Genomic DNA, 18,276 nt, shown 5'->3' with positions numbered 1-18,276 from the left:
ATGTTTCAGTATGTTTGAGGGGTTTTCTGCATGGTCTGGTGGCAGATATTGCCCCAAAATCACACCGAAAAATTAACTGGTGACTGGTAAAGAATTCAGGGGCCATAAAAGTGAGGTTAATCCCTGGGGCTATTTTTTGAGGGAACCCCATTGCTTGAGAGAATCTAAACAGATCTTTTGGTGCAGTTTTAGACAGGAAAAGGGAGTCACAATTCACCTGTGGTACTGGCTATAGCCGCCATCACTCTGTACTTGTTGTTGTTGTGTTCCTTCCAGTCATTTCCAACTTTTGGTGTGGTTAAGGTGCTAGTTCTGATAATCGTAAGGTCAGAATATTGGCAATTCAAGGCCCGAGTAACTGGGTGACCTGCCATCACTAGTCCCAGCATCTTCCAACCTAACAGTTTGAAAGCATGCAAATACAAGTACCTAAATAGGTACCACTTTGATAGGAAGGTTTGGCATTTGGTGCAGTCATGCTGGCCATATGACCATGGAGTTGTATTTGAACAACATTGGCTCTTTTGCTTAGTAATGGAGATGAGTACCACTCCCTTGTTAGCCATAGTGCATTTTTCTAAAATTTTGGTGTGTGTGTGGTATTCCTTATGACCTCAAATGGACCCTGCCAGGCTGTCCACCATTATCCCCAGAGCAGCAGGACACATAGATAATGAGATCAGCCTCATGAGACCCCTTGAGAACAATACCCTTCGGACTTGCCCAACAGGTAGTTTGGGAGTTGCTAATGGGACTATCATCACCTCCAATAATCAGAAGAATATGTGATGATTGTCTAAGATCTCTCACCTGATGAGCCTGCTATCAATTTCAGATCCTTCCCATTTCCCTTGATTGTTGACAGACTGGATCACCTCACCCAAAACAATCAGATACCTTTGTGCAAGCAATCAAACACCTTTGCCAGAGGGTAGTTTTAGCCCTTAAAACCCCCTCTGTGTGCTACTCTGGATTTTAAGGGGACAACACATTACTTTGCACTTCCGTTCAACCAACGTGCTCCGAACAGCTATGTCTCACTCCCATCTCAACTAATTGGACTCTGGATGCAAGCCTCATCTATCGTAATCTCCATTAGTGGTGCCTCAACCTATCCCTTGCTAATTCCTGATTTCCTGATACATGAATGAATGTGTGCTAGCACATTCTGTGTGATTTTTCCCTTTAAATAAAAATAAGACTTTAATTGGAGAAGCTTGTCTCTGCTTGATTTATTAATTCCCTGGTCCCTTGGTATACAAAAAGGGAAACGATTTTGCTGGTCCCTTGTAGCTAGTCCCCTCTCAATTTTGAACAAAATAAAATTCCCCTAATTAGAGTTTTCGCTACGCCCTACAGTCAGTTACAACTATATATGCATGTATACTTTTTCTTTTTTGTGGGGTTTTTGGGCTATGTGACCATGTTCTAGAAGAGTTTGTTCCTGACGTTTCGCCAGCATCTGTGGTTGCCATCTTCAAAGATGTTTTTCTTCAGAGATCACAGATGCTGGCGAAGCATCAGAACAGCTCTTCTAGAACATGGCCACATAGCTCAAAACAACCACAAAAAACTATGGATGCCGGCCATGAAAGCCTTCACCTTCACTTTACCTTTTCCTTTAAGGTGAACCTATCACAACGTTTTCTTGGAATGATTTGTGTGTGGGGGGGGGGGCTGCTTTTGCCTATCTTTGAGGCTGAGAGACCATGACTTGCTCAAGGCCACCCAGTGGTTTTCCATCACTGAGTGAGGATTTTTCTCCAGAGTCTCAGTCCAACACCCAAACTACTACACTATGGTGGCTCTGCAATATTTAACAACAAAAAATACACATTTGTGAAACCTAGGAATTGACTTTCAGCCATTTGTAGAGGGGTTTTTTTCTCTCTCTCCCATTTTGGAGGAATTTGGAGCAGTTACTGTCGTCTGTACAGGATCCCAATGGCAGAGAACTGACCTGCAGAAATGCTGCAGTTGCCCTTAAAATTTGAATTAAAACATCATAACAACTGTTTAAAAAAAGAGCAGTAGGCGGAGATACTGTAACCTTACTTTCCATGGCATTTGTCCTGAGTACAGGAGCTTTCCAGCCAGATTGTACAAGATTTAAAAAGTGCAGTAATACCATGGAGATAAATCCAGTTACTGAAAGGTGAACAGCAGGACTGTTCTTTCTGTGGTATACGTTGCAGACCTAGGAGTGAGAACATTTTGTTTCCTTCTTCAGATCCCAGCTGCATTTTCTTCTTGCCCCCCCCCCCCCTCCCCCCACCCCCTGCTTTTAATTTTTCTTTGCTTCCAGCTTGGCACACATTGTTCCTAAAATACACTTTTTTAATGTACTCAACTTGGTACATTTTTCCAAATTAATAAATTATTACTGGCATGTGTTGTCTACAAATACACACAAGTTCAGTCATTACACATTTAGTTGCATCCAGTTCAAATGTGGAAGTAAAAAAGGAGAGAAAGGATGTAATATTCATGGCTTCTCACCAATGCTGAGAAAGTAAAATATGGGTGTGTGGTTTTGGTAAGACTTTCTGCAGAGTACTGGATAAACTCATTTGCAAATCAGCTGGGCTTCATTTCTTTCTCCATTTTGTTTTAGAGGGATGGCAAAGAAAGCCTGTAAGATTAAGAAACCACAGGTAAGGGAAGAAAAATAGGATTTACATTTGCCAGTATCCAATCCTGTTGCAGTGCCAGAGGTAACCCATAATGGCATAGAATACATTGGAACTTCACATCCTGCAGGTGCCAGATTGCTCTGTTCTAATTAAAAAAAAAAATAGATTCTGAACTGACCAAAGCAAAGCCCTGGCAGGAAAAAAAATCATCTATCCATGATATATCACTGCTAATACTAGCTCACCTAATAACTATTAAGGATGTCCAATATCAGTAGACAAAGTCTAACAGTGAAGACAGTGGCACCTGGGAGCTCCCAAGTCAGAACCAAAGCTTTAAGGGAATTCTCCAAGCTGCTGAGAGAGCCAATGTAGTGTAATGGTTTGAGTGTTGGACTAGGACTCTGGAAAACAGGGTTCAAATCCCTGCTCAGCCATTGATGACCCTGAGCATGTCATATCTCCCAGCCTCAGAAGAAGGCAAAGGCAAATCTCCTTGCCAAGAAAACATCATATAGGGTCACCTTAGGGTCACCATAAATCAGAAATGATGCTAAATCCTTTTAGGAACAGGATTAGGGAATTCCCCACTGTGCTGCACCAGTGGCATTACCCGGCATGAGCAGAAGCTGGTGCTCCCCATATTGGTGAAGCATTGGATCGATTATGGATTTTTGTCCAAACTTTATAGGAGTTACCCAATATGATGGATCAGTTGTGTGAACAGGGTTCTGTACTCTGAAGGACTCCATTCAAGCCTGAACTCAAATCTGGAATGAATTCACCATCCTACTGATGTAGCAGCCATCAGCAGCCAGAAGGCAATAGCTAGCCAACCTGGACTCCCTTTTGCAAACTGTGGAAAACTTATTTGGGGGGGGGTGTGCAACTTCTAGATTCCCCCAGCCAGCTGTAGCCATACTATTCCTAGATCCTGGGAGTTAAAGGCCTCAAAATGACTTTTTCAAACTCTGTCTTAAGTACAAATATATCTCTCCATAGCAGACCAATGTTCTATAAGGAACTGTCCAACTGGGAACAAGATAGCTCAACACAAAGTTCTCCCAGGAGAATTCATCCTTTATCCAAGTGTTTGTCCTTTCTGTCTTGAAGTCAGTTGGGAGGTTTGAGTAGAATCAAGGCTTTTATGATGATCTGAAGACTATACAGAACTCCAGGGGAGGTAACAAGTTGTCCTCCATCACAGCTATGGCCATCATGGAAACAAAGGTAACTAAACTCTTTCTCATAGAGACAGTAAGATTACTGTGTGATCCTTTGGGGAAAACCCTCCTTAGATCTCATTTTCTCTAGCACCAGTGAAATAACTGTGTTTTTTCTTTTTTTAAATATCTGACATTTTACATGCCTTGGTTGGTATAGTCAGCCCTCCGAATCTACAGTTTCTGCATCCATTGAATCAACCATCTAGGGCTTGAAAATATTTTTTAAAAATTCAAAAAGCAAACCTTGATTTTGCCATTTTATACAAGGCACACCATTTCACTACCCCATTGTATATAATGGGACTTCAGCATCCATGGATTTTGGTATCCATGAGCTGAGTTCCTGGAACCAATCCCCATCAGATACCAAGGTCCCACTGTATGAAGAGATTAAGATTTCTCTAGCATCTGGTGTATTCTGAAAAAAATGTATTCACATAGATAATTAAAAACAGGCATTAAAAGAATGTATAAAACTGAATGGAGGGTTTACCAATGAACTGAATGCAATCTGAAAGCAGCCCCATGTTACATAAATATGAAACAGTTGCTACAAATCTTTGAGATGAAAAATTTCTTTCATTGGCATTTCTGATCTCAGAGCTTGCCGGTTTTCATCCGTGAATCAAACCAAAAGTGACACCTCCTCTTTCAAGATTGTACTAGGCATCATCCAAGGCTGACACACTCCATCAGCCCTTAATTTATCAGTTTTCTGAAACATTTTTGTTACTGTTATTCATCCAGGACCTGGAGCAGCAACTATTTGGTTATGTATGACAAACTGCTTTCAATCTGAATGCCCAGAGATGATAAACAAACTGAAATGGAATCTGGACAAAATGAAGGTGCTTATTATTATAGCTCCATCTGCAAGCATCCAAGATTTTACCAATGACTTGGATGAAACGATAGAGGTTATCAAATTTGCAGATGACACCAAATTAGGAGGAGTAGCTCATACTCCTGAGGACAGGATCAAAATTCAAAATGACCTGAATAGATTAGAAAGCTGGGCCAAAACTAACAAAATGAACTTCAACGGGGAGAAATGTAAGGTACTGCACTTAGGCAGAAAAAATTAAATGTAAAGATATAGGATAAGAAGAAGAAGAAGAAGAAGAAGAAGAAGAAGAAGAAGAAGAAGGATGAAGGATGGGGGACACCTTGCTTAACAAGACTGCATGTGAAAGGGATCTAGGGGTCCTAGTAGATGACATGTTGAACATGAGTCAACAGTGTGATGGAGCAGCTAAAAGGCCAATATGATTCTAGGCTGCATCAACAGAAGTATAGTGTCCAGATCAAGGGAAGTTATAGTGCTACTCTTTTCTACTTCGCTCAGGCCTTATCTGGAATACTGTGTCCAGTTCTGGGCACCACAATTCAAAAAGGATGTTGACAAGCTGGAGTGTCCAAAGGAGGGGGATTAAAATGGCGAAGGGCCTGGAAACTATACCTTATGGGGAGCGACTTAGGGAACTGGGTATGTTTATCCTGGAAAAAAGATGACACAATAACCCTGTTTAAATATTTGAAAGGGAGTCATATTGAGCAAGCTGGTTTTCTGCTGCTCCAGAGATAGGACGCAGAGCAATGGATTCAAACTGGAAGAAAAGAGATTCCACCTCAACATTAGGAGGGACCTCCTGACAGTACCAGCTGTTTGACAGTGGGATACATTCCCTCAGAGAGTGGTGGAGTCTCCTTATTTGGAGGTCTTTAAACAGAGACTGGAAGGACATTTGTCAGGGGTGCTTTGATTGAGAGTTCCTGCATAGCAGGGGGTTGGACTGGATGGCCCTTATGGTCTCTTCCAACTCTATGGTTCTACGATTCTATCATTCTAGGAGCACCAATTCATCTTTTCAATGAGTTGCAAGGAAGCCCTGTACTGTTTGAGCTAAAACTTTGTTAAAGACAAATCTTATGTTCTCCGACTTGGATTTGAACACAGTGCAGCTTATGTTTGCGCATGCATGCATGCTTAGGAAGTGGAAACAAAGAATGCAAAACATTTCCAATGGCAGTAGACTTTTTTTTCCCAACTAGCAAAGAAGAACCAGCAAATAGTTTGCAGATCATAAAAATGAGTTAATGGTCCATATCTCTCAGGTGAGTTGAAAGCAGGTGAAGAATTCAGGTTACACATTTTTTAAAAAAATCTTTGCATTTCAGATTTCATTCCCCCCCCCCCTTCCAGAGAAAATATGTGCAGCTCCTTTTAAGATGTATGCTTGGTTCAGATGATATAAAAATAAATATTAAAAATATTTTTAAAGATTTGATATTTAGACTATTTCATATTTTAAAATATTTTAAAATAAATATTAATTAAATACATATTTTGTAAAAATAAGAATAAAGTCTTTGCATTTTGGATTCCATCTGCCCTCGAAAGAATGTGTGTGCAGCACTTTTTAAGAAGCGTGCTAAAGTCTCTGAGTTCCTAGCATCCTCTTAATATCATGAGTTCTCCCAGAATAATCATCAAGGAAGAAAATATAATGCAATGGTGATCTGAATGTGAAACCAACTCCTGCCTGGGTAGAGGAAAAAGGATAATCAAATTTGAAGGATATCCATGCCAGTTGTTGCTCTGGAATATTGTGGCATAAACTATTACAAGCGGGCAGACACACACACACACACACATATATACACACATCTATCTAATTCCTCAAAGAGCCATTCAGAAGCTTACTTACTCTGTCCTTAATTGGGATTTGTCCATAATGGCTATCATTTCATGTCCATGGCAGCTCCTCTTGAGTTCCAGCCATTATCGGCATGTGAGATTTTGAACTGAGAGAGACAGCAGAAGAAAAGCAAAACCCAAGGTGGATTTTTCCTGGTTTCTGAATTAGAGGAGGGGGGAAGAAGTCCCTCCTTAAAGGGAACCAGTGTGATATAATAGTTCGAGCATTGGGCTAGGACTCTGGAGACCAGGGTTCAAATCCAGGCTCAGCCATGTAAACCCACTAGGTGAGCTTGGGCAAGTCACACTCCCTCAGCCTCAGAGGATGGCTAATGGCTAAATAAACCCTCTGAAGAAACTTGACCAGATAGGATAGGTTTGCCTCGGGCAAATCACACTCTCTCAGCCTCAGAGGATGGCTAACAGCAAAAACAAAAACAAAAAAACCCCTCTCTGAAGTAAGTTGCCAAGAAAAACCCGAGGTCGGTCGGGTTCATCACTTTAGGGGTCGACATAGGTCGTAAGGACTTGAAGTCCCACAACCACAACAACTACCACAACAACCTTGATGGGAAGACCCATTTCTCATCCCTGAGGCTCAGAAGGGGCACTTTCTGGGGCCCAATGGATTTGCCCATGGCCGACTCTTGATTTCTGGAAGCCATGTCTACTTAGCCTTGGCCTGTTGGCATTTACCTTGCAAGCTCCTTGTGGGCATCTCCTGTCCTCTGTTGCTCATGAAGAATGACTTGTCCTGGCAATGCCAGAGTAATATAGAAGAGAGGCAGGGAGGAGCTAGGAAAGATGAGAACCACCAGACAGATTGTAACCACAACTCCCCTCAGCCCCTGACAGGGCAGGACGATGGGGGTTCCAATCCAAAACCCTCTGGAGGACCTGTGATAGGAGGACCAAAGGAAAGCCTGCACTGTGCCAAGGGATGGGGACTTTCAGATGGAGGACAAGGTGCTGAAACATGGAGGAAGAAATGCGAGGACCTTCCCAAATGAAAGCAGAAAAACACTCCTAGGAATATAAGTGGATGTTTCTTGGCCAGGCTCAGCATGGAGGGAGGACCCTTGGGAAGGTGGCAATGGAAATGGAGAAGATCTGGTCAACGTGGCTTCAGCATCTCTTTCCTAAGGAAATCACTTCCCAAATTTCCAAGCCAGAAGCATGACTGCTTTGCTGGAGGAACTTCCCCCAGCCTCCTCTGGGGTCTCCTCAGTATTTCTTCCAAGGCAGCCAAGAAGTGCTTTGGGGAGGCAGTTTTCTCTCTCCCTCAACCATCCTTCCCCACACCTTCCAGGTTGTACTACAGAGCCTATCATCCCCATCCCCATCCTTACACAGCAAGTAAGCCAAAACGCTGGGGGAGCTGGGCAGTTTTCTCTTTCCTTCACATCAGGTCGCCTAAACCATTCTTCCCCACACTTTTCAGATTCTACTGCAGATCCTATCATCCCTTTCACTCAGTTCACACACAGTAGAACTTCCTTCCAAGTGAACCAAGCAAAAGTTCTTGGGAGAGGCAGTTTTCTCTCTCCCTCACATCAGACTGCCTAAACCAGCCCTCCCTGCACCTTCCAGGTGGTATTGCAGATCCCATCATCCCTATTCCTCAATACACACGCACGCACGCAGCAAGTAAACCAAGCAAGAAGTGCTGAGGGGGGCAGTTTTCTCTCTTCTTTGTCTAAACCATCCCGTCCGAGTTGTACTGCATATCCCATCATCCCCACCCCTCCATTCAGCACACGCACACAGTAGGTAAACCACGCAGAAGTGCTGGGGGGAGGCATATTTCTCTGTCCATCGCCTAAAGCAGCTCTTCCCTCACTTTCCAGGTTGCACTGCAGAGCCTATCATCCCCAACCCTCAACACATACAGACGCAACAGGACTTCCTCCCAAGTAAACCAAGCAAGAGGTGCTGGGGAGGGGGAGCAGTTTTCTCTCTCCCTCGCCTAAAGCAGCCCTTCCCACCCCTTCCAAGTAGTACTACAGATCCCATCATCCCCATCCCTCCGGTCAACACACACACAGTAGATAAACCAAAGAAGACGTGCTGGAGGGGGAGGGGGTGAAGAGCCAACTATCTCTGTCTCTCGCCTAAACCAGCCCTTTCCTCATCATGTAGCTTCTACTACAGATCCTATCATCCCCATTCCCTCTTTCTCACTACACACACACAGCAAGACTTCCAAATAAACCAGGGACGAAGTGCTGGAGAGGGGGAGGCAGTTTTCTCTGTCCCTCGCCTAAACCAGCCCTCCCCGCCCTTTCCAGCATGTACTACAGATCCCATCATCCCCATCCCTCAATACACAGCAAGGCTTCCTTCCAAGTCAACCAAGCAAGAACTGTTGGGGGGGGGGGAGAGGCAGTTTTCTCTCTCCCTCGCCTAAACATCCCTTCGCGTTCCTTCCAGGTTGCAGATCCCATCATCCCCATCCCTCCAGTCAAGACCCTCCCCCACGAGGCCAGACAGAAGACCCCGCACTCACCCGCAGCGTCGGGAAAGGCAAGCGGATCCCGCAGCGACAACAGCGCCAGGGAAAGGACAGCGCTGAGCCCAACGTTCCGACTGTCGACCGGCGCGGAGGGCAGGATCCGAAGGGGCTCCGCTTCCATCCTCGGCTTCTGCCCGAAGCGAGACCCCGCCAACGGAAGGGAGGCGGCGGCAAAGGAGAGCCTGCCCCCTGTCCCGTCCTCGACCCGGCTCAGACGCGCGATTGCTAGGGCTCAGTCTGCTCTGGATTTCTGAGCACTGTCCTTTTTGTGAGCCATTGAGCCTTCTCTGTCAGAGAGCTCTGGTGCCAACGCAAACTACAAGTCCCAGGATCCCCCAAGCATGGAGCCAGGGCACTTAAAGCGGTCTCAAAGTGGATGGTTTCTGCAGTGAGAATGGAGCCTGAGTCAGCTAGTCTTTCCTTCCTTTCCTTTTTCCTTCTATCCAGACAGAATGATTTCACATTCAGATCCCCAGTGTGATCATGATGATTATGATCAAATAATAAAATAATAATAATAATAATAATGTATATTATTATTATTATTATTATTATTATTATTATTATTATTATTATTATTTTCTTATATCCCACCTTTCTCCCAATACAGGGATTCAGGCAGTGAATATATTTTATTCCTTGATGATGCTACGAATTCAGAGAACTAAGGCACGCTTCTTAAAAAGAGCTGCAGGCTTTTTCTTTAAGGGGGAAAAAGTTTTGCAAAATATTTAGTTCTGCAATATCCATTTAATATTCATCTTAGAAATTTTTTTTTAGATATAGCATATTTTAAAGATTTTAAAAAATATTTATTTTGACACAATCATTTTGACACCGTCGAAATTCTTCACCTGTTTTCGACCGCCCTGAGAGCAATATTGACCACTTTCCTCATTTTTAAAAATAAGTCAGGTCATTTGCAGATCTACAGGTTTTTTACTAATATTATTATTATCATTATCATTATTAGATTTTATTCCTTGGTGATTGTTCTGAGAAAACTGCAGATATTCAGTTTGGTCCCTTGGCTTGCCACTTTTCTTTTGCTGCCATTTTCTATATGCAAAAGTGATGTTTTTAAGTTCAAAGGCAAGCTAAGTCATCTCCGCCCCATTCTTCTGAAGCCACACGGTTAGCTTGTACTATAGATCCTATCATCCCCATGCCTCAGTTCAACAAACACACACACCAGACAAACATTCACGTTTCCATGGAGATGATGGGACCTGGGGTGGGCAGGTGATGGGACCTGAGAGAAGCTTATGGAGAGTGAGGTGACCTTGGGCAAGTCACACTCTCTCAGCCTCAGAGGCTGGCAGAATGTCCTCCCACACCACCCTGCATCTGCTTGATGTTTTGTGGTCAAGTGGGGATACTCAGAAAAGACCGTGAAAGGCTCTAGACTCTCTGACTCTTTCTCAGGTCCTCCCATGTCATGGGGGGCTGCCATAATTGTCCACTTTTACCAGGGAGAAAATGTAGGACAAATTCAAGACCAAACTGTAGGGCAACTGCAGGACAAAACTCAGCTCAAAATGTAGGACATTTAAGGTCCACCATTTTTCTTCAATGTCCTACATTTTGGGCTGAGTTTTGTCCTGCAGTTGTCCTACAGTTTGGTCTTGAATTTGTTCCACATTTTGTCCCTGGTAAAAGTGGACAATTATGGCAACCCTCTCTCCCTCTCTCTCTCCCTCTCTTGCTCTCTCTCTCTCTCTCGTTACGAGGAGAGAGGATTGGAGAGAGGAGAGAGAGAGAGAGAGAGGAGAGGGAGAGGGAGGAGGAGAGGGAGAGGAAGGGTTTTGGAAGCTAAGTTTGGCACAAACCACTCTCATCTTCCCCCAGCATGACATGGGAGGACCTGAGAAAGAGTCAGAGAGTCTAGAGCCTTTCACGGTCTTTTCTGGTATCAAGCAGATGCAGGGTGGTGTGGGAGGACATTCTGCCAGCCTCTGGGCTGAGAGGTGTGACTTGCCCAAGGTCACCTCACTCTCCATAGCTTCTCTCAGGTCCCTCATCTCCATGGAAACGTGGATGTTTGTTCTGGTGTGTGTGTTTGTTGAACTGAGGCATGGGGATGATAGGTCTTAGTAAAAGCTAACCGTGTGGCTTCAGAAGAATGGGGGCGGAGATGACTTAGCTTGCCTTTGAACTTAAAAACATCACTTTTGCATATAGAAAATGGCAGCACAAAGAAAAGTGGCAACCAAGGGACCAAACTGAATATCTGCAGTTTTCTCAGACACTCACCAAGGAATAAAATCTAATAATGATAATGATAAATATATATATAGTAAAAAAAAAACTGTAGATCTGCAAATGACCTCACTTATTTTAAAAAAATAGAGAAGGAAAGTAGTCATCGCTCTCAGGGTGGTCGAAAACCGGTGAAGAATTCCGACGTTGTCAAAATGATTGTGTCAAAATAAATATTTTTAAAATCTTTAAAATAGCTATATCTAAAAAAAATTTCTAAGATGAATATTAAATGGTATTGCAGAACTAAATATTTTGCAAAACTTTTTCCCCTTAAAGAAAAGCCTGCAGCTCTTTTAAGAAGCGTTCCTTAGTTCTCTGAATTCGTAGCATCATCAAGGAATAAAATATATTCACTGCCTGAATCCCTGTATGTGGAGAAAGGGGGATATAAGAAAATAAATAATAATAGTAAATATACATTTTTTATTATTATTATTATATTTGATCATATCATCATGTCACACTGGGGATCTGAATGTGAAATCATTCTGTCTGGATAGAAGGAAAAAGGAAAGGAAGGAAAACAGCTGACTCAGGCTCCATCCTCACTGCAGAAACCATCCACTTTGAGACCGCTTTAAGTGCCCTGGCTCCATGCTTGGGGGATCCTGGACTTGTAGTTTGCGTTGTGCACCAGGCTCTCTGACAGAGAAGGCTCATGGCTCACAAAAAGGACAGTGCTCAGAAATCCAGAGCAGACTGAGCCCTAGCACATCGCGCGTCTGAGCGGGTCGAGGACGGGACAGGGGGCCGGCTCTCCTTTGCCGCCGCCTCCTTCCGTTGGCGGGGTCTCGCTTCGGGCAGAAGCCGAGGATGGAAGCGGACCCTTCGGTCCTGCCCTCCGCGCCGGTCGACAGTCGGAACTTGGGCTCAGCGCTGTCCTTCCCTGGCGTGTTGTCGCTGCGGGATCCGCTTGCCTTTCCCGACGCTGCGGGTGAGTGCGGGTCTGTCTGGCCTCGTGGGGAGGGTCTTGACTGGAGGAGGATGGGGATTGGATCTGCAACCTGGAAGGAACGCGAAGGGATGTTTAGGCGAGGGAGAGAGAAAACTGCCTCTCCCCCCCCCCCAACAGTTCTTGCTTGGTTGGACTTGGAAGGAGCCTTGCTGTGTATGAGGGATGGGGATGATGGGATCTGTTAGTACATGCTGGAAAGGGCGGGAGGGCTGGTTTAGGCGAGGGACAGAGAGAAAACTGCCTCCCCCTTCCAGCACTTCGTCCCTGGTTTATTTGGAGTCTTGCTGTGTGGTGTGTGAGAAGGAAAGGGAATGGGATGATAGGATCTGTAGTAGAGCTACATGATGAGGAAAAGGGCTGGTTTAGGCGAGAGACAGAGTAGTTGGCTCTTCACCCCCTCCCCCTCCGCACGTCTTCCTTGGTTATCTACTGTGTGTGTTGATAAGGCGGGGATGGGGATGATGGGATCTGTATACTTTGGAAGGGGTGGGAAGGGCTGCTTTAGGCGATGGACAGAGAAATATGCCTCCCCCAGCACTTCTGCGTGGTTTACCTCTGTGTGCGTGTGTGCTGAATGAGGGGTGGGGATGATGGGTATGCCGTACAACTCAGACGGATGGTTAGACAAAAAGAAGAGAGAAAACTGCCCCCCTCAGCACTTATTGCTTGGTTTACTTGCTGCGTGCGTGCGTGTGTATTGAGGAATAGGGATGATGGATCTGCCATACCACCTGGAAGGTGCAGGGAGGCTGGTTTAGCAGTCGACTGTTGAGGGAGAAGAGAAAACTGCCTCTCCCAAGAACTTTTGCTTGGTTCACTTGGAAGGAAGTTCTACTGTGTGTGAACTGAGTGAACAGGGAGTATAGGATCTGCAGTAGAATCTGGAAAGTGTGGGGAAGAATGGTTTAGGCGACTGCCCTGATGTGAAGAAAGAGGAAAACTGCCCAGCTCCCAGCATTTTGGCTTACTGCTGTGTAAGGATGGGGATGGGGATGATAGGCTCTGTAGTACAACTGGAAGGTGTGGGAAGGATGGTTGAGGGAGAGAGACAAAACTGCCTCCAAAGCACTTTCTTCTGGGCTCTTGGAAGAAAGACTGAGGAGACCCAGAGGAGGTGGGGGAAGTTCCTCCAGCAAAGCAGTCACTGCTTCTGGTTGGAAAAATTGGGACGTGATTTCCTTAGGAAAGAGATGCTGAAGACACGTTGACCAGATCTTCTCCATTTCCATTGCCACCTTCCCAAGGGTCCTCCCTCCATGCTGAGCCTGCCAAGACACATCCACTTCTATTCCTAGGAGTGTTTTTTCGCTTTCATTGGGAGGTCCTCAGCATTTCTTCCTCCATGTTTCAGCACCTTGTTCTCCATCTGAAAGTCCCCATCCCTGGCAAAGTGACAGGCTTCCTTTGGTCTCTAGCACAGGTCCTCCAGAGGGTTTTTGATTGGAACCCCATCGTCCTGCCTGCAGGGCTGAGGGGCGTTGTGGTTCAATCTGTCTGGTGGTTCTCATCTTCCTAGCTCTCCCTGTCTCTTTTTATTACTCTGGCATTGCCAGACAAGTCATTCTTCATGAGCAACAGAGGACAGGAGATGCCCACAAGGAGCTTGCAAGGTAAATACCAACAGGCCAAGGCTACAACGGCATGGTTCCAGAAATCAAGAGTCGGCCATGGGCACATCTATTGGGCCCCAGAAAGTGCCCCTTCTGAGCCTCAGGGATGAGAATGGGTCTTCCCATCAACGGTTGTTGTGGTAGTGTTGTGGTGTGGGACTTCAAGTCCTACGACCTATGTCGACCCCTAAAGTGATGAACACCGACCGACCTCGGGTTTTTCTTGGCAACTACTTCAGAGAGGGTGTTTTTTTTGTTTGTTTTTTGTTTGCTGTTAGCCATCCTCTGAGGCTGAGAGAGTGTGATTTGCCCCAGGCAAACCTATCCTATTGGTCAAGTTTCTTCAGAGGGTTTATTTAGCATTAGCCACTCCTCTGAGGCTGAAAGGTGTGTGACTGCCCCAAGCTCACCTAGTGGGTTTACATGGCTGAGCCTGGATTTGAACCCTCGGTCTCCAGATCCTAGCCCAATGCTCGAACTATTATACCACACGTTCCCTTTAAGGAGGGACTTCTTCCCCCCTCCTCTAATCAAGAACCAAGGAAAAATCCACCTTGGGTTTGCTTCTTCTCTTCTCGCCCACCCCCTCCGACCCCTCACTCTTACCTCTGCCCCCTCTCAGCCAAATCTACATGCCATAATGGCTGGAACTCAAGAGGACGCTGCCATGGCATGAAATGCATGCCATATATGGACAATCCAATTACGGGCAGCATCAGTAAGTAAGCTCTGAATGGCTCTTTAGGAATTAGATAGATGTGTGATATACTATAATAATGTGTGTGTGTGTGTGTGGTGTGTGTTGCCGTTGTAATAGTTTATGCCACCATATTCCAGAGCAAAACAACTGGCATGCTATCTTCAAAATTTGATTATCCTTTTTCCTCTACCCAGGCAGGAGTTGGTTTCACATTCAGATCACCATTGCATTATATTTTCTTCCTGATGATTATTCTGGGAGAACTCATGATATATAGAGGATGCTCGAAACTCAGAGACTTAGCACGCTTCTTAAAAAGTGCTGCACACGCATTCTTTCGAGGGCAGATGGAATCCAAATGCAAAGATTTCTTATTCTTTTACAAAATATGTATCTTAATATTTATTTTAAAATATTTTAAAATAGAAATAGCTAAATATAAATCTTAAAATATTTTTTAATATTTTTTATACTCATCTGAACCAAGCATACATCTTAAAGGAGCTGGACATATTTTCTCTGGAAGGGGGGGGGGGAAAATGAAATCTGAAATGCCAAGATTTTTTTAAAAAATGGTAACCTGAATTCTTACCCTGCTTCAACTCACCTGAGAGATCTGAACCATAAATCATTTTTATGATCTGCAAAACTATTTTGGTGTTCTTCTTTTAGTGGGAAAAAAAAAAGTCTACTGCCATTGGACTGTTTTGCATTCTTGTTTCCACTTCCTAAGCATGCCATGCATGCGCAAAAAAGCTGCACTGTGTTCAAATCCAAGTCGGAGAGAACATAAGATTTGTCTTTAACAAAGTTTTACTCAAACGTACAGCGCTTCCTTGAACAATCATTGAAAAAGAAGAAATTAGCGTGCTCCTAGATGTAGACTCATAGAACCATAGGTGGAAGAGACCATAAGGGCCATCCAGTCCAACCCTCTGCCATGCAGGAACTCTCAATCAAAGCACCCTGACAAATGGCCTTCCAGTCTCGTTTTAAAGACCTCCAAATAAGGAGACTCCACCATCTGAGGGAATGTATCCATGTCAAACAGCTGGTACTGTCAGGAGCCCCCTAATGTAGGTAATGATCTCTTTTCCTCCAGTTTGAATCCATTGCTCCACGTCCTATCTCTGAGCAGCAGAAGAAAACCAGCTTGCTCAATATTCGACTCCCTTTCAAATATTAAACAGGTTATTATTGTCATCTTTTTTCCCCAGGATAAACATACCCAGTTCCCTAAGTCGTCCCCATAAGGTATAGTTTCCAGGCCCTTTCGCCATTTAATCCCCCTCCTTTGGACATCCAGCTTGTCAAACATCCTTTTTGAATTGTGGTGCCCAGAACTGGACACAGTATCCAGATAAGGCCTGAGCGAAGTAGAAAAGAGTAGCACTATAACTTCCCTGATCTGACACTATATATTCTGTTGATGCAGCCTAGAATCATATGGCCTTTTAGCTGCCCATCACACTGTTGACTCATGTTCAACATGTCATCCCTAGGACCATAGATCCCTTTCACATGCAGTCTTGTTAAGCAAGGTGCCCCAATCCTTCATCCTCTTCTCTTGTTCTTCTCTTCTTCTTCTTTTCTTTTCTTCTTCTTCTTCCTTCCGCTATTATCCTATATCCTTTACATTAATTTTTTCTGCCTAAGTGCAAACCTTACTTTCTCCCGTTGAAGTCATTGAGTTTGGCCCAGCTTCTAACCTATTCAGGTCATTTGAATTTTGATCCTGTCCTCAGGAGTCGAGCTACTCTCCTAATTTGGTGTTCATCTGCAAATTGATAACCTCTATCGTTTCATCCCAGTCATTGTAAAATCTTGGTGCTGCAGATGGAGCTATAATAATAAGCACCTTCCTTTTGTCCAGATTCCCTTAGTTTGTTTACATCTCTGGCCTTCAGATTTGAAAGCAGTTTGTCTACATAACCAAATAGTTGCTGCTCCAGGTCCTGGATGAATAACCAGTAACAAAAATGTTCCAGAAAATGCTAAATTAAGGGTGATGGAGTGGTCAGCCTTGGATGATGCCTAGTACAATCTGAAGAGGAGGTGTCCTTTGTGTTGTTTGATTCTCACCTCCGAGCTGAAAACCGGCAAGCTCTGAGAATCAGAAATGCCAATGAAAGAAATTTTTCTCTCAAGATTGTAGCAATGTTTCATATTTATTGTAACATGGGGCTGTTTCCGATTGCATTCAGTTTCATGGTAAACCCTCCATTCAGTTTTTTACATTCTTTTATGCCTGTTTTTAATTATCTATGTGAATACATTTTTTTCGAATACAACACGCTGCTAGAGAATACTTAATCTCTTCATACAGTGGGACCTTGGTATCTGTGGGGATTGGTTCAGGAACTCAGCTCATGGTACCAACAATCCATGATGCTGAAGTCCCATATATCAATGGGGTAGGGAAATGGTGTGCCTTGTATAAATGGCAAAATCAAGGTTTGCTTTTTGAATTTTTTTAAAATCTTTTATAAGCCACGATGGTTGATTCAATGGATGCAGAAACTGTAGATTCGGAGGGCGACTATATCAAACCAAGGCATGTAAATAATGTGATATTTAAAAAAGAAAAAAACCACAGTTATTTCCACGGTGGGCAGAGAAAATGGGATAAGGAGGGGGTGCCACAAGGATCACACAGTAACTTACTGTTCTATGAGGAAGAGTTAGTTACCTGTTTCCATGATGGCCATAGCTGTGGGTGGAGGACAACTTGTTACCTCCTGGAGTTCTGTTAGTCTTAGATCTCATAAAAGCTGCATTGATCTACTCAAAACCTCCAACTGACTTCAGACAGAAAGGACAAACACTGGATAAAGGATGAATTCTCCTGGGAGAATTTGTTGTTGAGCTATCTTGTTCCCGTTGGGACACTTCCTTATAGAACATTGGGCTTGCTATTGGAGAGGATAATTTGTACTTGACAGAGTTTGAAAAAAGGTCATGTGGCCTTAACTCACGGATCTAGGAATAGTATCTGGCTACCGCTGGCTGGGGGATCTAGAGTTGATCCCCCCCCCCAATAAAGTTTTCCACAGTTTGCAAAGGGAGTCAGGTTGGCTAGCTATGGCTTCTGGTGCTGATGGCTGCTACATAGTGGTTGTGAGATTAATCCAGATTTGAGTTCAGGTTGATGGAGTACTTCAGATGTACAGAACCTGTTCAAACAACTGTCCATCCTATTGGGTAAACTCCATATTAGTTTGGACAAATCCATAATCGATCAATGCTTCACCAATATGGGGCAAAGCACCCGCTTTGCTCAGTCGGGTAATTCCACTGGTGAGCACAGTGTGGATTCCCTAATCCTGTTCCTAAAAGATTTGCATCTTGTTGTTGGTGCCTTCAAATCATTCGATTTATGTGACCCTTAATGTGACCCTATATGATGTTTTCTTGGCAAGGAGATTTTCCTTTGCCTTTTCTGAGGCGGGAGATATGACATGCTAAGGTCCTCATGGCTGAGCAGGGATTTGAACCCCTGTTTCCAGAGTCACCAGTCAAACACTCCACCATTACACTAATTGGCTTCTCTCAGCGCGCTTGGAGAATTCCCTTTTAGCTTTGGTTACTGATTTGGACGCTTGCCACTGTCTTCACTGTGACTTTGTCTACTAATTGGACATCCTTAATAGTTATTAGGTGAGCTAGTTTAGCAGTGATAT

The 18,276-nt window shown here is 44.1% G+C and overlaps 1 protein-coding gene across 2 annotated transcripts in view; it reads right to left on the bottom strand.

The window, feature by feature from the left end:
- NPFFR2 (neuropeptide FF receptor 2) overlaps positions 1 to 18,276 on the bottom strand; it is a 144,657-nt gene that overhangs the window by 25,534 nt on the left and 100,847 nt on the right. The window contains exon 1 of one of the 2 annotated variants that reach the window (XM_042468790.1): positions 6,568 to 6,638. The exons of the other annotated variant lie outside the window; for it this stretch is intronic. The gene's annotated coding sequence lies outside the window, so the exon portion shown is untranslated. Of the gene's footprint in view, positions 1 to 6,567; positions 6,639 to 18,276 lie in introns of those variants that run through there. 2 annotated transcript variants of the gene reach the window in all.

This window comes from Sceloporus undulatus, chromosome 5, assembly GCF_019175285.1.
Source record: "Sceloporus undulatus isolate JIND9_A2432 ecotype Alabama chromosome 5, SceUnd_v1.1, whole genome shotgun sequence".
In the NCBI taxonomy this organism is placed as follows: domain Eukaryota; kingdom Metazoa; phylum Chordata; class Lepidosauria; order Squamata; family Phrynosomatidae; genus Sceloporus; species Sceloporus undulatus.
This window is presented reverse-complemented; position numbering and strand designations above follow the sequence as displayed.